Genomic DNA, 24,533 nt, shown 5'->3' on the forward strand with positions numbered 1-24,533 from the left:
TCTATTAGTCTTTTGAATAGTTTTTTATTCTCTATAATTTATATTTACCCCTGTAATATTTAGGATAATTTTTTTCATTTTTACCTTTTTTTATTGATTTACAGTCATTTTACGAAGTTGTCTCCAGTTCCAGAGTAGAGCACAATTTTTCATTTAAAATGAACATATGTGCATTTGTTGTCCCATTTTATTGTCTTTGAACTGCTGTATGAACTTTTGTACTTTTCCCTGTGCTATAAAGTGCAATACTGTTTATCTATTCTACAATTTTGATATCCCAGTCTATCTCTTCACACCCCACACCCCATGGCAAACAAAACTTTGTATTCTATGTCTGCAGTCTATTCCTTTTTTTATTTGTGCTTTTTTTGTTTTGTTTTGGGTTTTTTTTTTAGATTCCTCTAATGAGCCATCTCATATGGCATTTTTATTTCTCTTTCTGTCTTAATTTACTTAGACTGATTTTCTCCAGGAGCATCCTTGTTGCTAAAAATGGCATTATGTTGATGGTTTATATGGCTGACTAGTATTCCACTGTATAAATATACCACCTCTTTTTTATCCAGTCAACTGTCGATGGACATTTAGGCAGTTTCCATGTCTTGGCTATTGTAAATAGTGCTGGCTATGAAAATTGGGCTGCAGGTGTCATCCTGAAATAGATTTCCTTCTGGATTTAAGGCCAGGAGCGGGATTCCTGGGTCATATGGTATTCTATTCCTAGGATTTTGAGGAATCTCCATCCTGCTTTCCACATTGGCTGCACCGAACTGCATTGCAACCAACAGTGAAGGACTGTTCCCTTTTCTCCACAGCCTCTCCTGCATTTGTCATTTGTGGATTTTGGAATGAAAGCCATTCTGACTGGTGTGAGGTGATATCTCACTGTAGTTTTGATTTGCATTTCTCTGATAATCAGTGATATTGAGCATTTTCGGATGTGCCTTTTGATCATTTGTATGTCTTCCTTGGAGAATCGCTTGTTTAGGTTTTCTGCCCATTTTTGCATTGGGTTGTTTATTTTATCTTATTCAGTTGGATGAACTGCTTATATGCTCTGAAGTTCAAGCTTTTGTCTGTTTCATATGCAAATTATTTTTCCCATTCCGTAGGTGGTCTTTTTGTTTACTTCATGTTTCTTTACTGTGCAGAAGCTTGTAAGTTTCATTAGGTCTCATTTGTTTATTCTTACTTTTATTTCTTCTACGAGAAAATTTTTGAGACTTATTTCAGATAGTGTTTTGCCTATATTTTCCTCAAGGAGGTTTATTTTATCTTGTCTTATGTTTAAGTCTTTGATCCAGTCTGAGTTTATTTTTGTGTGTGGTGTTCTAGCTCCATTGGGAGTGTTCTAACTTCATTGATTTACATGCTGCTCTCCAGTTTTCTTAACACCATTTGCTGAAGTGTCTGTCTCTATTCCATTGTATTTTCTTGCCTCCTTTGTCAAAGATTAATTGACCAAAAGTTTGTGGGTTCATTTCTGGGCTCTCTATTCTGTTCCATTGGCCTATATGTCTGTTTTCCTACAAATACAGTGCTGTCATGTTGACTGTAGCTCGATAGTATTATCTGAATCATTAGCATAAAGAATTACCACTGATTTTTGAACCTTAATCTTGTAACCTGCTACCTTGCTGAATTCTTTGATCAGCTATAGTAGTTTTTGTTTGGTTCTTTAAGGGTTTTCTATATATAGTAACATATTATCTGCATATAGTGAGAATTTTACCTCTTCGTTTCCAAATTGCATCTCTTTTTATTCTCTCTCTTGTTTGATTGCTGAGGCTAGGACTTCCAAGTTTATATTGAGTTGGAGTGGTGATAGTGTGCATCGCTGTGTTTTCCCAGATTTTAGTGGGAAGATTTTAACTTTCTCACCATTGAGTACTATGCTAGCTGTAGCTTTGTTATCTATAGCTTTCATGATGCTGAGATATGTTCCCTCTATGCCCACTTTAGTGAGAGTTTTTATCATACATGGGTGTTGAATTTTATCAAATGCTTTTCCTGCATCTATTGAGATGATCCTGTGGTTTTGGTCCTTTCTCTTGTTGATGTGCTGTATTACATTGATTGATTTGCATATGTTGAACCACCCCAGTGTCCCTGGTATTATCCCCATTTGGTCATGATGTATAATCTTTTTTCTGTGTTGTTGGATTCTGCTTGCTACTATTTTGGTGAGGATTATGGCGTCTGTGTTCATCAGTGATTTTGGACAATAATTATTTTTTTTGGTATTGTCTTTTCCTGGTTGTGGTGTCAGGGTGATTGTGGCTTCATAGAATGACTTTGGGAGTATTCCTTCATTTTCAATCTTCTGGAGGAGTGTGAGAAATCCTGGTATGAGTTCTTCTTTGTATGTTTGGTAGAATTCCACTGTGAAGCCGTTCAGTCCTGGACTTTTATTTGTAGGGACGTTTTTTATTGCTATTTTGATTTCATTTCTAGTGCTCTGCTCGTTCGAAGGGTCAGTTTCTTCTTGATTCAGTCATGGTGGACAGTATGTTTCCAAAAACTTGTCCACCTCCTCTAGGTTATCCAGTTTGGTTCCATAAACTATTCATAATATTCTCATATGATATTCTGTATTTCTAATTTATTTGTTGTAATTTCTCCATTCTCCTATCTTATTTTGCTAATTTGTGCTCTCTCTCTTTTCTTCTTATTGAGTTTTGCCAGAGGTTTGTTGATTTTACTTACTTTTTCAAATAACCACAATTTGGAATGGATGATTATTTTCTTATGGTTTTTTCAATCTCTATTTATTTCCTCCTCAATATTTATGATTTCTTTCCTTCCACTGCCATTTGGGTTTTTTTCTTCTTGTTTTTCTAGTTCATTCTGCTTTTGGGTTTAATTGTTTATTTCTGATTGTTCTTTTTTGAGGTAGGCCTGTATCACTATAAACTACCCTCTGAGCACTGCTTTTGCTGTGTCCCATAAATTTTGTGTGGTTTTGCTTTCATTTTCTTTGTCTCAAGGTAATTTTTCATTTCAGCTTTGATTTCTGCTTTGAACCATTCGTTTTTTAATAACATATTGTTTAATCTCCATGTTTTCCATTTGTTCTTTGTTTCTCTGTTGTTGATTTCTAGCTTCATGGCATTGTGGTCAGTAAAGACACTTGAGGTAATTTCTATTTTCTTAAAATTGCTGAGGGTTATTTTGTGCCCAAATATATTATGAATCCTGGAAAATATCCCATGTCAACTTGAAAAGAATGTATATACTATTATGTGGGGTGTGTAATGCTCTGAAAATATCCACCAAGTGTAATATTACTATTACACATATTCTATTATTTAACTTCTCTGTTGCCTAATTTATTTTCTGTCTCGATGATCTCTCTAGTGAAGTTAATGCAGTGTTGAAATCTACAACAATGATTAGATTCCCATCACTATCCCTCTTTGTATCTGTTAGTAATTATTTTATGTACTAAGCTACTCCTCAATTTGGTGCATATGTATTAATGAGTGTGCTGTCCTCATTTTGTATAACTCCTTCAATCATTATACAATGTCCTACTTTATCTTTCTTTATGGCCTTTGTTTAAAGACTATTTTGTCTGAAATCAATACTGCAACACCTACTTTTTTCGCTTTTCCATTAGTATAGAATACCCTTTTCCATCCTTTTACTCTCAAACTATATGTGTCCTTCTCCCTGAAGTGGGTCTCTTGTATGCAGCATATTCACGGTTCTTGCTTTATTATCAAGCCTGGCACTCTATGACATTTGACTAGAGCATTTAGTCCATTAACATTTACAATAATCGATGATATGTTTGTGTTTATTGCCATTTTGACCTTATCTTTTCAGTAGATTTGTTATTTCCTCTTTGTTCTTTTCATCGTCCTATTATGGTTTGGTCATTTTACTTTGTATTATCATGAAGTTTATTTAGTTTTAGTGACACTCTGATAAGTTTTTGTCTTGTTATTACCCTTTTATATAAGTCTTTTTGACCATTTCTATAACTGCTTTTATTAAACGGATAGTAACATGATCTCAAACCCATCCTACCGAGAGCAAAATTTTGTAAAAGAAAGACCAAAAAAGTAAATTCTCCATTATCCTGCCTCCCTCTCAAACTCTCAATTATTTGTATATCTTGTTTTAAAGTTTAGTGTTTATTTTATTTATAATTAATGAGTTATCACATTTCCAGCTGTGAGATTCATATTTCTGTAGCAACCTGCTGCTTTTCTTTTTAGAGTAGAACTTTCAGTATTTCTTTTAGCATGGGTCTAGTGTTGCAAAACTGTTGTAGCTTTTTCTTGTCTGTGAAATCCTTTTTGTCTCCTTCTACCATAAATGAAAACCTTGCTAGTTAAAGTATTCTAGGGTATACCTTTTTTTCATTCAGTACTATGAATAAATCTTGCCACTCCATTCTGGCCTTTAGTATTTGTGTAGTGAAATCAGCTGTGAGTCATATAGTGATTCCCTTGTAACTCACTCTTTGCTATTCTCTTGCTGCCTTTAGGATCATTTCTTTTTCCTTGACTCTGGCCATCTTAATTATATGTCTTTGTGTGAGTGTATTTATGTTCTTCCTGTTTGGGACACTCTGAGCTTCCTGTATTTGGATATCTGATTCCTTCTTTAAGTTTGGGTAGTTCTCAGTCATGATTTCTTCAAACACTTTTGCAATCCCCTTTGATCTTACCTCCCCTCTGGGACTTCTATCATGCCAAGATTGGTATGCTTTCTATTCTCTCATAGGTCCCTTATGCTTTTTTCATTTGTTTCTCATTGTTTCTCTTGTAGCTGTTCTGATTCTGTGCTTTCTATTGTCCTGTCTTCTTAGTCACTAATTCATTGCTCTGCATTATCTAGTCAGCTTTGAGATACCTTTAGATCATTACTCATCTCAGTCAACAGGTTTACCTATTCTACTTGGCTCTTCTTTATAGCTTCCATTTCATTTTTGACATATTTTATATCTCTGACCACTATCTTTTATTTCCTTCAGTAATTTGATCACCCCTTTTTTGAAATCTTGATTTAGTAGGCTATTGATGTCTATTACACTGATCGTTCTTTCAGAGGATTTCTCTTGTTCTTTTATTTGGGAATGGTTTGACTGCTTTTTCATCTTGCTCCTACCTCTCTGGCACTGTGGCTTATGGAGTATCAGTTATCTAATGTGGTCCTAAAGGAGTTTACCTACCTAATGCCTATGTAGTAATACAACTTAGAAAATAGAAAAAAGAGAGAGAGAGATAAAGAATTTTAAAGAAGGGGAAATAAATGTTTGAAGAAAATGTATAATGCATAATATAAGAGGAAGTTGAAGCAGAGTTTTGAAAAATAATAGTAATAAAAATATTTTTTTAAAATGTCAAAGGGATTAAAATGGGTGTATATATAATTGAATAAGTAGTAAAAATTAAGAGGGTAATAGAAAATGGAAGAGGTAATAACAGATTAAAACAAGGGTGTGGTCTGTGTCCTCCTGGAGACTGGGTACATTTAATGTGAAGTCTTTCTTTATTCATCCTGCTATGGAAGTTCATCTTCCTGTTTTCAGAGGCTTTCCATTGGAGCCCCCATTTGTGCTGCTCCCAGTGCCTGTCTGTAAGCCGATCACTCCTACACACAACACTGCATCTGGAACAGCTCTCTTTACTGTGGGCTGCTTGTCACTGCCTTGTCCGATGCTGCAGTCAGATGTTGCAGACTGACCAGGCAGGAGTGTGCATCATGCCCTCTCCTAGCACCATGGTCAGGGGCTGAATTCCAGCCCAAAATTTGGGAGGCCACACACCCCATCAGGGTGCCAGTTGCTCCGCTGCTGTGAGCCACTGTACGATCTGCCTTGGGTTTGCACACCAGAAGTAGGCTCAGGGAAGCCTGAGGAACAGCCCTGTCCCTGATCTGGCCCAAAACCCAGCTGCTTGTTTGCCTTGGTGATGCAAGTTCTCTGAGAAACCAGGTTAGAAGAATCCTATCTGCCTCAGGATGTAGAGAAGTCTCCATCTGGCCCTTAAGGCTTCTAAATCCTTAGACGTGGATGCAGATTTTGCACCCACTGCTGCCTGGGTGCAAAGCACCAGAAGGTATTGTGGCTGTGTCTGAACCCCAACTCTCTTCACCTAGAAACGTTTGCAGATTTTCAGAGATGGCTAAGTACCCTTCCCCCTACAGGGCACATCTGCCCTGTTGCTTCATGGAGGGCCCAGGTTGTCTTGCTCTGTGCACCCACAGCAATGGCACACAGCAACATGCATTCCCCAGGACTGCCTCAGTGCAGCCATCCCCAACTTCCATCCAGCTTATGCCGCATGGCCCTGCCCCCAGCTTCTTGGCTGCATTTTGGCTGGGTGCCTGTGCCTGTTTACTTAGTTCTGTCAGTCAACTTATACTCTGTACAGATTCAAGGCTTGGAAGCTCCCCCTCCATCCTGCCAAACTCTCAGTTGGAGAAGGGAGACACAGTGATTGAGTGCCTGTCCTTCTTAGCTGCTCCCTCCCTGTGGAGCTTGTCCCAATCTGTTTTGCATTTTCTTCTTTCTTTCTTCCTTTTCTCCTGCCAGATTTATTGCATCTTTATCTTTTGAAGGGGACAATGTTATATCAGAGATCTGCAGATTCTCTGGATAGCTGAGTGGGTCTGTGATGAGACTTGGTGCATTTGAGGGAAAGGGTGAGCTATGAGTATCCTTCTCCTGCAACATCTTGTCCTCCCCCACAAAAAATTCTCACTTTATGGTGGAAGATAAACACAGCCAGGAAATAAAAATAAAAGTTATTTGATGGAAATGACAAGAAAGTGCACCTTTCAATGCTCAAATCATACAAAATACATTTTAAAATAAGGTTCACAATGAAAGATTAATATGAGATTAAATAAAGAAAAAGAGATCAATGTAAAAATAGAGTATTACACTCATTAAATTATATATGGACCCAATACTGTAGATCCTAATTATAAGTAGAAATATTAGTAGACATGAAGTAATTAATTCATTATAAAAAATAATAGTTTATGAGTTTAACACCTCACTATCCTGATGGACATATCATCCAGAAAGAATAGCTGTAAGGAAACAGAGGTCTTAATGGCATATTGGATCATTTGAACCTAAATAAGCTATTGGACACTGCATCAGAAATGGAGAACACATAAGCTTCTCAAGTGTGTACAGGATGTTTTCTAAGGAATTAACCACATACTATGTCATGAAAAGAGCCTCAGGAAATTTAAACAAATATAGTTTACAGCAAGAATTTTTCAATACACAAAAGTATGAAACTATGCATCAACTATAGAAAGAACAGGAAAGGCACATACATGAGATTAAACCATATCCTTTAAAAAAATTAAATAAAACAAAGTCAATGATGAAATCAAAGAGATAATAAAATCATACCTGGAAACAAATTACAGTGAAAACATAGCTTCATAAAATGTATGGGATGCAGCAAAAGCAATCATAAGAGAGAAGTTTAGAACAATTCAGGCCTTCTTCAAGGAAAAGGAAAACCTCACACAAAGGACCAAGCTTACCAAACAAAATAACCAGAAATAAGAACAAACAAAACCCAAAGTTGGTAGAATGAGAAATCTTTAATGTTTCAGTAGAAAATAAATAAAATAAAAGTTAAAAAATAAATTAAAAATCATAAAATCAACAGCTTTTTTTCTTAAAAATATTAACAAATTGATAAGTATTTAGCAAGGCTTATCAACAAATAAAGAGTGGACCCAAACAAAAAAAGAAATGAAACAGTAGAAATTATGTCTGATAGTACAGAAATGCAAACAAAGATTATGAAAGCACTCTGAGCAGTTACATGACAACCATTTGGACAACCTTAAAGAAATGGACATATTTCTTGAAACGTACAGTCTGCCAAAAGTGAATAAAGAGAAAACTGAAAACTTGAAAAGAGCAATCAGTATAAGTTAAATAAAATCTATAATTTTAAAAACATCCCTTGAACAAAATGCCTGGATGAATTCACTAAAACTTGTTTCCTCTCAACTATTTCAAAAAATGTAGGAAGAAGTAAAATTCCCAAAGTTATTGTATGAGGCCATGAATACCATGTTAAAAAAACCAGCCAAAGACACTACCAAAAAAAAAAGAAAAAGAAAATGTAAACACAATATCCTTGATGAATGTACATTCAAAAATCCTCAAAAAAAATCAACAAATTAATCCAGCAATACATAGAAAGGGTTATACACGATGATCAGTTGGATTCCTTCCAGAGTCACAGGGATGGTATAACATACACATAGCAATCAGCATGATGCATATTTAATAAAGGAAGGACATAATTCACAGGACCGTGTCAATAGACACAGAGAAAGCATTAGACAAAATTCAACATATATTCATGATCAGAACTCTCATGAAAGTGAGTAAAATTGGAACATCTCTCAACATACTAAAGGACATTTATAGCAGTTTATAATACTTAGGGGAAAAGCTGAAAGGATTCTGGATAAATTCAGGAACAAGACAAGGATTCCTACTCTCAGCCCTTCTGTTCCATAGTAAAAGAAGAAAGGAAAAGGAAATAAAAAGAAATAAAATAAATGCAAAATGAAAAAAAGAGGTAAAATTTTCACCAGTACTGATGACATAACAATCTACATAGAGTCCTAAGGGCTCCAGACAGACTAATATGAACAATAAATAATTTCAGCAAAGGAGCAGGGTACACGATTAATGTAAATTATTCTCTTGCATTTCTACCCATTCATCATGAGATACCCTAAAATGGACATTGAAAGCAATACTATTTAAAATCCCATCCCCCCGAATATCTTGGAATAAATGTAACCACATATATGAAAGATCTAAATACTGAAAATTAAAAAACATTGGAAAAGAAATTAAAAATGATTCAAAGAAATGGAAAGATGTCTTGTGATCTTGGATTGAAGGAGTTAATATTGTTAACATGGCCGTATTACACAAAGAAACCAACAGATTTAGTGCAATTCCTATTACGAAGCTGTAGTATTTCCCAAAGAACAAGAAAATAAATAACTTTAAGTTTTACATGAAACCAGTTAAAATTGTCAAAATGATCTTGAGAAAAACCAACAAATCTAGAGGTATAAATCTCCTGGATACCTTACTATATTACAACCCTACAGTAATAAAAATAGCATGACATTGACACAGAGATATAATCAATAAAAACAGATAGAGAGCCTAGAAATAATTCCACACACCTATGAGCAATGAATCAATGATAAAAGAGACAAGAGTACACAATGGAGAAAAGACAGTCTCGTCAGTGGGTGGTGTTTGGAAAGCTGGACTTCTACATGTAAAACAGTGAAATTAGAGCATTCCCTGACATCATATACAAAAATAAACCCCAAGTGTATTAAGAACCTAAATGTAAGACCTGATACTTTAATTCTGCTAGAAGGGAATACAGGTGGTACTCTATTGGATATCTATCATAGGAATATTTTCTAATATCAGTTTCCTACAGTAAAAGAAATATAAGCAAAAATAAGCAAGTGGGACCTAAATAAACTTGAAAAATTCTGCATACGTAAGGAAACTATGAATGAAATGAAAACACTGCCTGTGTATTTGGAGGACATATTTGCAAACAATGCAAGAGACCAGGGGTTAATAGATGAAGTTTAATTGTTGTAACATGGATTTAGGTTACACAACTCAATATGAAAAAGAGAACCCAATTAAAAACAAGAGCAGAGTACCTGAGTTAATATTTTTCCAAAGAAAACATACAGACGAGTCACTGGCAAGTGATAAAAATGTTCAACATGACTAATTATTAGTTAATTGCATTTCAAAACCACAATGAATTATCACTTCACACTGGTCAGTGGCTATTATCAAAAAGTCTACAAATAGAAAGTGTTTGAGACGATGTGGAGGTAAGAAATCTCTTGTATATTCTTGGTAGAAATGTAAATTATTACAACTTCTATGGAAAACAGTATTCAGATTTATTTAAAACCAGAAGAGAACTACCATATGAAAGAGTAATATCTCTTCTAGGAAAAATATGGGGAAAAAAACCATAAATTGAGAAGAACCAATGTTTACAACAACACTATTTATAATATGCAACACAGGGAAGCAATTCTAGAGTCCACAGTACACTATGGACTTAAGATGATATGAAATATCTATAAATATGGGATGGAATATTACTCAGCCATGAAAAAGTATGACACATTGCTATTTTAGCATCATGAATTGTCCTAGTATATATTGTGCTTAGTGAATTAACTTAGACGAAGACAAAAGAATATAATATAATTTATATGTGGAATCTAAGTATAACAAATCTCTGTGTACATCTATCTATAGCTATCTATTCATAGATGACAGATAAATAGATACATAGAAGGATAGATACATACATACAAGATAGACAGATAGATAGATGATAGATAGATAGATAGATAAATAGTTTGATAGGGACATGGTAGAGAGATAGAGAGATTAGATAGAGAAGACTGAAGCAGACTGAAAGATATGGGAAAAAATTCATATTTACCAAAGTGGAAGGGAAAGTCAATTTAATGGTAGGACATTAACAGATGCAAAGTAGTATACATAAAGGAGATAAGCAACAAGGATAATCTGTATAGATCAGGGAATTTTACACAATAACTTTTAATAATTTTATGTTACAATTATTGTAATAATTTACAATGCAATATAATCTACAAAGTGGTTGGAATCACTATGCTGTATATCTGAAACTATTCAATATATTACATCTACTGTTCTTCAATTAAAAATGAAACACCTCATGTATAATTTAGTTTCTTTTCCGCTGATATCATTTTCCTTTAAAATTGTTTTATTTTTACTCTTTAACTTTTATGATTACTGACTCAAATTATTTCTTTTACTCTTGTGAACATGTTACCAGATTGATGTATCTATATTTATTGCATCTGATTTCCTATTTTACTCTCTTTAATACATATAGAATAGTAACATTTCAAAACATACCCAAAGAAACTGATGCAACTTTCTCGTGGTCTCTGCTTTAGTTCAATGTTTTGCGTATATTTGCCATTTTATTTTTCTTAGAATAGCTCTTTTATGCACCTCTTTTAAGGTGTCTTGGTTTTGTTTTTTTTCATCTTGTTCAGGTTTGTTTGGTAAAGTCTTTATTTTCACTTTATATATAAGTAATAACTGTGCAAGTTCGAGTATTCTTGGGTGAGAGATTTCTTACTTCAGTAGTTTCAAAATGTCATTTTAATTACCCTTGGCATATGTTTTCTGCTCAGAAATCTGCTGATAGCTTAATGGGGGTTCCTTTGTAGATTATCAAAATTTTTTTGGCTGCCTTTAAAATTTTACTGCATCATTGATTTGCCAATTTGCATATAACGTATCTTGAAGGAGGTATTTTTGTCTTAATGTTATTGGTGTTTGGTTGGCTCATGGACTTGTTTATCAGTTCCTTACCAAGGTTCGGGAAGTTATCAACCATTAATATTTTAAATAAACAATCAGCTGCCTTCTAAGTTACTTCTCCCTCCAGGATTTCAAGCTAATGTGCACTTCCTGAAGAAGTCTGATGGCTATTGTAGAATTTCCTCAGTTTTTAATACCTTGTATCTTTGCCCTCTCCTATCATTTCTAGTTTTGTTTTGGTGAGTTTGCTTATCTCTCTTCCACATAGACAGTCTTCTTCCAGTGCTTTCTGTTGTATTCTTCATCTCATTTACTTAGTTCATCTGGTCCTCCAATAATGTTAGGTTATTTTATAGATTCAGTCTCTTAGGTAATGTATTCCTTATCACCATTTATTTTATTCCTGAGCTCACTAAACAGCTTTCTGAGTTTTGTTTTCTGTATTGAGTTTCTGTATGACATCTCTTTGGATTCTCTATTAGTTATACGGCAATATTCCATGACTTTAAGTTTGTTTGCTGCAGGGTTGATATTTTCTGTGTGTGTGTGTACATGCGTGTGTGCGTGTGCGTGCACGTGTGTGTCTGTGTCTCTGTCAGTGTCTGTTTCTGTCTATCTGTGTGTGTGCTTGCCTTATAATGTTACTGAGATTGGTCATGAACTTGGTAAATTATTGTTCTGATGACACTAAAAAACAGAATGGGATTTGGAGTCCTTGATTTTGTTTCCTGGTATTTTGCAATATTGCACAATTTTTGGTTTTAATTACCTGAGCTACCTCTGACAATATTTCAAAATTGCACTTTCCAGTTTCTACTGTCTGGATAAAAGATTGCTTACATTGTCACTTCTTAGACAACTCTGGTAGTTAATGCCACTGTTGTCACTGGTATGGTGAACCCTTCCTTTTATCTGATATCCCTTGAGACTCAGTCCACACATTGAGGAAAGTTGTAAAGACATGTGGGAATTTGAAATCAGGCAAGTGTCTTTGCCGTGTCCAATGTTGCAAGGAAATTTGTCTCCACCACTGTGAATAGGAAGTAGGGAGAGTGTCACGAATGTCTGAGTGTCTAAAGGATGGAAATTCTGTCTGCATTGTGGCTCCCTCCTAGTTACCTGTGACCATGAGTGATGGCGCACTTGGTGGCTGAAGCTGTGTGAACCACTGTGACCCTATTTCTACTGGGTACTCTTAACCTGTGGGCTCAGATACCCCAGTCAGTGGGCCTTGGTCGCAGGCACCAGCTCTGCTCTTCCCTCAGTTCAGCCACCTTTATGTGTTTTAGCCCATCAAACTTCAGCTGCACACGTGTGCTCTGGAGTATTGTTTTGTGTTGTAGTTATTTTTGTTCAAATGTGAACGTTTCACTGACTGTAGATTTAAGGGGAGAGACAGAAATAATTTAAACATATGTCACTATTTTCAAAGTCTATACTGTTTCATTTAAAAGCTTAAATTCTAATAAGGAAATTATAAGAACAGTAAAGAAAGTAAACAAATCACCTCCTAATATCAGAGTACTACAAAATATTTTGTTTGTCCTGGGTTATTTTCTTCAATGTTTTTCCCTCATGCGTGCACATTTTACTATAATATATGCCTATAAACTCTTTAAAATCATTTAAATTATTAAAATATTTCTCTGTGATGTAAATATAGCCCTGATGCTTCTCTAATTTTTAACTAGTAGCTTGCATATTTCTGTCTTCCCCATCCATCTTCCTGTCCCCAATGGAAACCACTACTTGGTACACTACACATATATATATTATTCTGTTTCTATGTTTTTAATGATTATTTCTCTTATATCTTTAGTTTCCTCATGTAAGTGGTAATGTAGAGTGTTTTTCTCTGTATGACCTGTTTTCCTGTGTGCAACAGTCTCTGGGTCCAGTCACATTGTTCCAAAAGGCAGAATTTTATTTTTTGATATGACAATGACTAAGTATTTATTATGTTATCTATATCTTACATCTACTTCAGCCAATCATCTGTTGATAGGCAGTTGAGTTGTGCTACATACCTTGGCTATTATAAATGATGATGATATGAACATTGGGGGTAATATATCCTTTAAATTTAATGCTTTCATTTTTTAAAGATTTATATCAAAAACTGGAATTGCTGGAAAATATGATGCTTCTATTTCTAGTTTTCTTAGCAGTGTCCACACTTTTATAATAGTGGATGCATCAATTTATATTTCCACCATATGTGTACCTGGGTTCCCTTTAATCAACATTCTTATTAATGTTTGTCATTTGAAGAATATTTTTAATATTCATTTTGGTTGCTGTGAGATTATATTTCATTCTGGTTTTGATTTATGATTTCCTAATTAATAGCAATTTTATGTTTCTTTTTATGTGCATGAAAATCATCCACATGTCTGTTTTTGAAAAGTTTCCATGAAGATCCTTAAACTGTTTTTATTTTGGGGTCTTTGTTTTTTAAATATTGGGTCTAATATGCTACATATATATATTATGGATATTAACTAAATGTTGGTTTCCTTGTGTGAAACTCTTCCTTCTATTCTGTGTGTTGTCATAAATCTTGCTGAAGGTTTCCTTTGCTTTGCAAAAGGTTTTGCACTTCACACTAATACAAGAAGTGGAATCCCTGTATCACATACTATATCTATTTTTTCCCAGTAATAGTAAAAACTGTTATTGATATTTTTCCTTTTCTTAACTTACGAGTAAGATCAAAATAAATTTTGCTATGATTTTTCTCAAAGGCAGTTCTGCTCCTGTTCATGGTCAGAAATTGTATATTTTCAGGTTTTGCATTTAGGATATTAATCCATTTTTATCTTACTGTGTATTCTTTGGAAGGAAGTGCTCATACATCTTTCTATTACATGTACTGTTCTGTTTTCCCAAAACTAGTCTTTGAAGAGATTGCCTTTTTTCCACTGTATACTGTTGCCTCATTCATTGTAGACTAATTGAGCTTATGTGTGTGGGCATATTTTTGGACTTTTTATTTTCTTCCATTAATCTATGTGTCTCTTTTAGTGATATATTTTGATGTTTTGATTACTGTATCTTTGTAGTATGTTCTAAAGTTAGGGAGGATATTACCCACAACTTCGTTCATTTTTCAAAGATAATTTTAGAAAAATGGTTCTTTCCAGTTTTTGTATAAATTTTATTATTTTTCTCCTTGTTTTGTGAAGAAACATATGGATTCTGTGAGAATAGAAATTTACTAAAAGAAAAAACCTAAGAGAAACACTAAAATGTCGAGGATAAATCATATAATATTAAACAAACAATGGATTGCTGTATAAATCAAAGGAAATATATATAAAGAAAAATGACAAAAAAAAGTCCATGGGGTATAGCAAAAGCAGTATTAATAGGGATGCTTATAGCAAAATAATCCCACTTATACAAATAAGAAACATCTCTCTTTTATAACATAATCGTACAAACTGAAGATGTAGCAAAATTTGAAACAAACTTGTTAGTAGAAGGAAAGACAGCTGAAAGGTCAGAACATTCATAAATAAAATAAAGATTAAAAATACAAATATTCAATCAAAATAATAATGTCTTTTCAAAGATAAATAAAATGGATAAAATTTAACCAGACTCATGCGTAATAAAAGAGTTCAGATTAATAAGCTCAGAAATAAATGAGAAGTTACAGCTTATATCAAAGAAATACAAAGCATTATAAGAAGATACAACTAATTTTATGTAAATAAAATGGAAACCCTAGAAGAAATATACAATTTCTGAGAAACACATAATCTCCAGGATGGAATGAGAAATAGAAAATATGAAAAGATTACCACTAATGAAATTAATAAGTAATTAAACAAAATCTCCCAAGAAACAAAATTCCAGGCATAGACAGCTTCACAGGTAATTTGTGCCAAACATTTAGAGAACAGCTATCACCTATACTTCTCAGAGAATTCCAAAAATATGCAGAGGAAGGAAGGCATCCTACCCCAACTTTCTGTATCACACTACTACTAAAACTGAACAAATACCACAAAAAACAACAGGTTAAATACTACTGATAAGCATAGTTTTAAAAATCATCACTAAATTGTTAGCAAAGCAAAAAATACATTTAAAGGATTATACATTATGATTAAGTCCATTTTATTCCAGGGATGCAAAAGTGATTCATTACCCACAAATTAATTAATATGATACACCACACTAACAAATTGAAGAATAAAAATTATATGGTCAAATCAATAGAGACATAAAATGTTTTGACAAATTCCGTGTCTATTTGTGACTAAGTTTCTCCTCAAATTGGGCATAAGGAAACATACCTCAACACAGATAAGGTAATACATGACAAGATCTCAGCTAACATGACACTCACTGATAAAAAGCTGAAAGCATCTCCTTTAAGGGCAGGGAGAAGACAATGCTCTCTCTTACCACTTTTATTCAGAATAATATTGGAAATTCTAGCCATAGCTATACAAAGTTAATGTAAATATAATATAGAAAATGAAGAATATGAGTAAATGTATCTGTGTGCAGATGACATACTTTAAACAGAAATCCATAGATGGCACCTCAAAACTACTAGGGTTTATCAATGCATTTGATTAAATTTCAGAATGTAAAATTAACATACAGAAAGCTTGCATCTCTGCACACTAACAACAAGCTAACAGATAGACAAAGTAAGGGAACTGTCTCATTACAGTTGCATTACAAAAAAAAAAACCTGGAAATATATCCAACCAAGGAGGTAAAAGATCTGTACACAGAAAACTATTAAATATTTATAAAAGTAACTGAAGATAATGCAAACAGATGAAAAGATATACTGTGTTCATTGATGAGGAACAAAATATTGTTTAAATGAGAGTACTAGCCAAGAAAATACACTAATTAAATTCAGTGGTTATCAAAATACCAAGGGTATTTTCAGAATTTAAAAATAAATAATTCTAAAATTTACATGTAAACACAAAAGACTTGAAATCACTAAAAAATGAAAAGAAAAGAAAAGAAAAGAAACAATAACACAAACATAATTTACAAAGAAATATGTGGATGTATCACTTTCCCTGATTTAAAACTATAATACATATCTACAGTAATAAAAAGAATATGGTAGGGGCACAGAACAAAGGGAATAATGGAACACATACAATGCCTAAAAATGAAATCAGACAGTTATGGTCATTTAGCCCATTACAAAAAATGAATATACAGTTGGGGAAAGATTACCAACAGGCATATGAAACCGGTTAACATCATTAACCATCAGAAAAATGCAAGTCCAAAACACAGTGAGATTTTATATCAGTCCTTTCAGAATGACTATAATCCAAAAGATAACAAATATAAGTGTTGGTGAGGATGTAAGAAAATCAAACCTGATGCACTGTTGGACTGAGTGTAAATTGGCGCTGACACTGGAAAACTGTATGCAGTTTTCTCTCAAAATTAAAAATATAATCCAATGTATCCATATCTGGATACTTATTCCAAGAAAATAGAAACACTAACTAGAAAAGATAAATTCAAACCTTTATTCACTGCGGCATTATTTAAAATAGACAGGATATAGAAGCAAATTAATTGCTCATCAATAGATGATGGATAAAGAAAATGCGTTTTCATAGTATATATAACTACCCATCTATTTTTTATTTTTATATTTCATAGGTTTATCTATATTTATATATATATAAATATATATAAATATATATATGCATATATATGCCCACAAACAGATAAAAATGCAATAGGTTATTACTCAGCTATAAAAAGTGTAACTTCTTCATTTGCAACAAATGGGTAGACCAAGAGGGTAATATGCTAAGTGAAATAAGTCAGAAAGAGAAAGACAAATGCTGTATGATTTTACTCATATTTGGAATTTAAATCAAATGAAAATTACACAGCATAAAAGGAGATATAGATATACAAAGTAACTGATTGTTCAAATGAAAATTACACAGCATAAAAGGAGATATAGATATACAAAGTAACTGATTGTTCACCAGAAGGGGAGAAATGGGTTGAGGAAAAAGAAATATTTGACAAAAATTAAGAGAGAAAATTTTCCAGTTGCAAATTAAATGAGTCAGGGACAAGAAATGTGCTGTATGGGGAATAGTAAATAACTATGAAATATCTTTAAATAGCAACATATCATAACTAGATATATTCTGGTGATCAGTTTGAAATGTACTAAAAATAGCAAAGAGTATGATGTGTAAGAGAAACTAATACAGTTTGTAGATAAATGTACAATTCAAAAGGAAACATACTTATAGAAAAAAATAGACTTGTAGTTAACACAGGCAGGGGTTGGGAAAGGAGAATTTGATTCATGCACTCAAATGCAACAAACTTCCAGCTGTAAAATAAACATGTTCTAGGGATGCCTGTAGTAACATAAAAATTACAATTAATACTACTTTTTGTTATATATGAATGTTGTTAAGAGAGTAGACCCTAAGGTTTTTCATCACAACCAAAATACAAATTGTATTTCTTTAATATTGTACTTAAATTAGATAATGAATTCTCCCTAAAGTTGCTATGATATTTATTTCATTATACTTGTAAATCAAACCACTCTCATGTGCACCTAAACTTAATGTTCTTCGCCAATTATATCTCAATAGAAGCAGGAGGAAAAATGGAAAGTCAATGTTCATTTTTTCCCATGTCATTTCTCATGATTGTTTCTGCAGTAAGTAAAGTTGAGTCATGATATACTTATCCTAGGTAAAGATACTAATAAACAAGTGATTCTAATAAATAATACATAAAGTTACCAATATAATTAGTGTTTTATCATGCCTTAAACTTTCTTTTTGTTAACATCCCACTGCTTCTGTAGGTTTGAATAGTTCACTCTGTGTATTAATCTGAGATTAGGGAATGTATGCAAAATTTAACCCTGGCTGCTATTGCGGTAAGTGCGATAAAGTTCACTGTGTCTGAAATATTGTCTCATCTACATGACATCATCAGTAAGAAAGGAACATGCTAGGTTGGTAAACATCTCAGCATGGTAAAATCTCAGAACTCCTAAAATTCTTAACTGTTTTGTAATGGGAATGCAATACTGACAAAAGTTTGATTTTGGATAACAATGTGGTGTTTTCTCATTGTTGCATTTGGGGATGTGAGGAAAATCCCTGAGATCCACAACAAACAATCTTGCACAAGTGCTGGGCAAAGAAGTGTAAAGGTTCTGCATTATTAGGACTGAGGGCTGCTTTCAAAATGATGACCGCACTCACTCTATTCCAGGTAGTCCAAGGAAAGTAATGTTACTGCAATTTCTAGGAAAACAGGAATAAGTCAGTGGTTCAGTCTCTATAAATTAGTCAACATGTGTTCAAAGCAAAACTAAGTTGTGTCAACAATGAGAATTAAAAGAAAAAAAACACTAAGATATAAGCTTAAATTAAAAAGGAGACATAGTCCTGTGCTGGGCTCTGGGGACTGGAGAATGTATATGCCTCAGTCCAATTAAAGGTTTCAGTGGTTTTACCCTAACATCAGCTTAGGATTCAATGAACAGGTAATAATTAATACACTGGGAGAATTATAATCTACCTCTCCCTGATCGGTAGAAAATCTGATGGCTCAGTGAAATTCTTAATTCACAGAGATTCTGCCAGATGCAGAGGAATAATTCACTGATGGCTCAACTAAGACAAGCTTAGTTAATGCTTAACAATCCATCTTCACACACACACAGTGGTAGACAGATTTGTAGTATTTAGTGGGAAGAATTCAGTGGGCAGAGCTCAGGGAATAGTTTTCAAACACCAGCCAACTTTTGTACTTTGCCAATAGTCTAGCTTTTCCCAGGTAGAAAACAACAGATAGACTAACAAGTAATATTCTTTTTTAGGATTTCTAATTTTGAAAGTAAACTGTTGCTTTTGACTTATCAGTATAGAACGTTGTTAAGATGATCACGGTAAGACCCACTGTCTAATAAGAGAGTTGGAAACTAGCTGCTGAACCATCCCATCTGAACCGCAGACTGCTAATGTAAACAACAACATAGCCACCATCATAGTTGTGCTGACAAACTTAAAATCTTGATGTTTCTGTTGTAGGAACAACCACTGCTGTCCATACACAGATCTCCTACTGCAAGTGGTCTCCTTTCTTCTCTTGGTAAAGGACATATTGGTGAAATGTTGTGTGAGCTTACCCTGGCCCATTTGCCAATTCTCAAGATTATCAAAGGCTTTATTCACAATTGGTGACACATTTTTAGGACTCAATATTGCCATTTCAGTCTTATCAGCTGACACTGGATGCATGATTATGACCAGAAGCCTTAGATACCCTGACATTGCCTACAAATTTTCCAGCATTTCAGGGCATTTCACATTCTGAAAATGCTTCACCTTTTATTTTAAGTAAAAGGGAATTACTCATAGTCTTCCATGAATATTTTATATTTCTTAATATCTGCAGAAATTTTATATTCTTGCAGTTGGACAAATTTTAAATTCTACCACCCTCACCTCCTTGTAGTCCACACATTTTAGATTGCTATTTAGTTTCTGAATATGACCACCACTACCAATGTTCTAGTACCTCTTAGATACTTCCTTTGTTAAGGTTAGAAGTGGCAAAATTTGTGTGGTGTCTATAAACCTGTATTAAATATATGCAATGGCACTGTCTCTTCTGGACGAAGCTCTGATTCTAAGAAGTAAATTAATTAAAAGGCAGTATAGTTATTGGTATGGGGAAGAGAATCAGCTATTTTGGGGTGGGTGAGTGATGAAGAGACAGGAAAAAATCCAGCAAATGAGAATGGAATGCTTTAGGCCTCTGGAGGCATGAATTAAGAAGAAAATAATACTTTGTCTCCTGTACCTACCTCCACTTACTGTCTTGAATGACTAGTCCATGGGCTATGAAAAGAGCTAGTTTGTGGTGAAGAGTAAAGACCATAACGAAATAGTTTGAAAACCATGAGAGTTTTGTTGTTTCAGGAAAGTAGATTTTGCTTAAAGTCAACATGTATTTTTCATTCACTAAATAATAAAATGCATCTTGTGGCATGTGCTGTGCTTATTGTGCTGGTATCCAAGTTAGACAAGGAAAGTTGGATAGACAGAAAACATCTGGAGGAGGTGGTTTCTGTGCTGAGACTGGGAAAATCTAAGTAGGTAAATGGAGGACATCCTAAGTCCAAGGATGAGTTGGAGCAACAGTTTTGAGGTTGGAGTTAATATGGTTGACAAGCATTTGCCTGGATATATCTCCAGATACTGTGAAACATAAAGATATTCCAAGGTAGCCAGATGCCAGATCTATAAAGAAACGACTAAACTATGTTGAGATGTGGACTCAGATTTGGAAATGCTTTAAGTGCCCCTCTGAGGACGTAAGCATATCTTTGGCTGGAACATAAAAGCAACATTAAATTTTCACTAGAAAATATAGTGCAGACCCTTGAGGGGAGGAAAAGAAAGCACCAATTGAAATGCATTGAGAACAGCACAAAGAAGACCATAGAAAAAATTACTTCTTAAATTCTACCTCATGCTGAATGTGCCATCTGAGACTACATCACGTGACTGTTATGATTCCAGGGATGACATATTAGAGACCATGACTCCTTAGCCGGTTCCTGCATTTATCTCCTGTTCCAACCTATCATAACTTAACACTTTAAATACTTTCCAGGATCAACCAGAAACCACTTAGTACTGTTCCCTCTCTCCATGTTTTTGTCTTTTTCCAAATTCTTCCATTTTCCCTTCTTCCTTACAAGAAATTATATAAATTTACTCTCATATTGTTCCATCAAATGATCATATCAATCAAATATCTCTTTTTTTCTTTAAATGTTAACTTAGTCTCGCGTTTAAATCTTTATTCTATTTTAAAAAATATAAGGACAATACAGGTACACATTTATGTTTATTGTTCAAATAAGAATATTGCAGATATATGTCGACATTTGCCATCATAAATTTTAATCTTTGCTATCCTGCATAATCTGGTAGTCCTCTGGTAGATCAATTGTAATTAGGATGACGTTATTAAACTGAAGATAGCTGATGAGTTGGCTTTGAGAGGTAGTTGATGTATCAGCTATCACTGGCAATGGAAACCGTGGGTTGCTCCCTGGTTGAAGTTTATAAAAACGACCTTCATTGGCAGATATGTTGTGATATCTATTTGGAAAAGTAGAAGGCTCCACCATCAGTCCAAAATAATTGCCCTGTATGGGAGACAAGATGCTGTAATGAGAAATAGAAGTTGTAGTTGTAATGAAGTTCACAGCACAGCCATTTGCTTCAGTTTAGCTGCTTTGGGAGTGCCTGTGGATAGTGGTCAACTGATTTAAAGTAGCACATTGATCCACTGCAATTTGTTCTCGTGGTCTAACTGACACTGATGATGAAGGAGAAAAATCACCTCTGATCGGGGTATTTGTATCACCAATTATATGGCTAGTAGAGGGCTTTCTGTTAAGAGGCATGTTTAAATTAGGAGAAGGTAAAAATGCACTTTCTCCACTAGTGCCAGCCACAAAATCAGAATTATGATTATCTATATTACCCCTTCCTATAAAGTGCTTCTTGTTGAAATCTTCAGCCAATGAAGATACCAGAGAGACATTTTTAATCCCAACTCTTATTTTTATTCTCACTAAAATTTGGGGACAGCCTCGTTTAAAATTTGAAATATGGTAGAATTGCAGCTACAATCAAAGTGGAAAGATTTTAGTAATATTTTAAACCAAATTAGAAGACTACAATAAGCCTAACCTATAAAACCTCAGATTTCACGTTTACAATGCAAAGATAATATCATCAAAATATGAGCAATTCTGACTATTTTTTGAAATTCCTTATTTCGAATATACACATTTAAATAATACAGTCATCAAATTTAAGAAGTTAGCATTTGCAGTAACGGTGAAAGCCACTTTTGAAAACAGCTTTAATACCTTTATTTAGATTTCTGTTAAGATTCATAGTTGCTAGCAAAGTTTATCATAATCTTGACTACTTAAGGCACTATCCTCATTTTTATATAAAATTAAGAATTATAGCCTTAGTAGTTTTATACAATTTTCAAAAAAGCTTTCCATTTATATTACCATAGATTGATGTACAAAATTAAATTTTATATCTAAGTTACCAAGTTGTAACTAAACTTTGTGAATACCTTGTTTAAAATATAGACTTCTTTTTCTTCTGCCATAAAGACAGCTAGACAAGCAGATCTTTGAAAATTCTGCTGCAATTACCTAAACCCATAAAGCTTTAGCTGTATAACTAAACTTTTCATACTTCCAGGTTCAAATATTCTGAAAGGGGCCTTTCTTTCCAAAACTTCCTTCTTAAAGACATCTTCATCAATCACTATGGAAGATCCATTATCACCCCACCAGATGGATTTAAATTGGTCACTCCCAGGCATTTTCCAGAGTTTTCTTGGAAATTTCAGAGAACGAAAATCATTATCTCCAACTGGTTCAGAGACACAATGTGTGTAACATGGTCTTTTTATCAAGGATCCTTCTGACAAAGTCAGAGAATCAATTTCTTCAAACATAGACCTCAAGTCCAAGTCCCCAGAGAATGTTTGATCACAAAATAGAGATCTACTGGAGTTTCCTGAACCAGTTGACCCATCTTTAGGAAACTTATCTTGAATTTCTGAAGAAACAAGTGCCATCTCAAATAACTTTTTCTGCAGCTACTTTTCTATTCTGCATGGTTTTGAGCACTACAGCTTCAAATGCTGCTCTGGCAAGCCTGCACATTTAAACTGGTAGGCCATCACAATGGTTCTCAACCTGAGTAGCTGTGACATCACAAAACGTCTGGTCTCCTAGCAACCCAAGATTAACATTCAGCCAGTGTTTCTTTCTCATTCTTCCAGTTAAAATGAATCATATAAGATGCTTATTTTTATAGTGTGATCTGCAAATATTATCCCCACAAAATCTTTTTAAATAATTTAATTTTGGGGTCTATGAAATAAAAACAATCTCCTTTCTTTTGTACACAAATTTATACCAGTTTGGTGAACAGAGTATAAATAATGCTCAAAATAAATAAAATAATTTTAAAGTTTTGTAATTTAAAGTGAAATTTGTGTAAAACTTGTACAGAAAATTTATAACTATTTCATTATCTTTTGTAATAAAAGTGAAACATAAGATGATTTGGAAATGGAAGTAATTATTTATCTGTGTACCTTAAAAAAGTAGCTCTATATTCAAAACATGAGCAGAATAAATGTCAGTTTCTTTGGTATGTTTATAAATAAATGGTAAATATTTATGAATTAAAATTATAAAGCTTTAATCAATCAAATTTAAGAAATCTCAAAGTGGGGAATTTTTGTTTTTAATTGTACTTCAGTGCTATATGTAAAACTAATGTAATTTAATATTCTACTTTAAAATTACACAAGGGAAAATCTTATTGTATACATACAAATGTTTATTTTTACCATTCTTTCACTCAGAGGTTTTTCAGTCCCTAGAAGGAATAAATTTTCCTGTCATCTTTATAATCCATACTCTTTTGGATTCTGTTAAGTGCTCCAAAATGATGTTGATAAATACACTTATGCACAAGATCCTGGGTTCTATAAGCAGTGCCTCCATTAAGGGGCAAACAAACAATCAAAAAACAAAGAAATAAGTGTATATGTGGGTTGGTGTGGAAAACACCACATAATGCATTTTAGGAAGCATTATGTTTCCCAGTCCTGAATCAGTTGGCATTGTTAGTATAATATGGCATTTTAAGACAAGTGATTTGTGCACTAATTGTAAATAATAGCTATGTTCTGTATCAGTAAACTGTAGTAAATTCAGTTCTACCAAGAGTTATATTCTTTATTTAGAAATAATTTCCATTAAACATAAGCCAAATTCAAAATGAGAGATAAAATTTTTAAATAAATAAATGTACACTCAAGCTACAATGTATATTTTTCCTTCTGTATGTGTATATTACATTCTAAATAAATAAATAAACCTGATTTCATGGCATATTATAAGTACTATAAACTATAGTTAAGTTTGATTTAGTCCTGTTTCATAAGTATTATTTAACAAATGCAAATCAATATATGTGATACTATCAATTAAAAAACAGAGAATTAAAAAGTGACAATC

General features: G+C 33.5%; 1 long non-coding RNA gene across 1 annotated transcript; it reads right to left on the minus strand.

Annotated features, from left to right (window-relative positions):
- Positions 1-21,288: 21,288 nt before the first annotated feature.
- LOC140692598 (uncharacterized) lies at positions 21,289-22,965 on the minus strand. Its single transcript, XR_012068158.1, has 2 exons — positions 22,690-22,965; positions 21,289-21,611 (listed from the first exon to the last, which is right to left on the minus strand). It is a non-coding gene; the product is annotated as an uncharacterized lncRNA (long non-coding RNA).
- Between the last annotated feature and the right edge of the window lie 1,568 nt (positions 22,966-24,533).

The sequence above is a fragment of the Vicugna pacos genome, unplaced genomic scaffold, assembly GCF_048564905.1.
Source record: "Vicugna pacos unplaced genomic scaffold, VicPac4 scaffold_14, whole genome shotgun sequence".
Lineage (NCBI taxonomy): Eukaryota > Metazoa > Chordata > Mammalia > Artiodactyla > Camelidae > Vicugna > Vicugna pacos.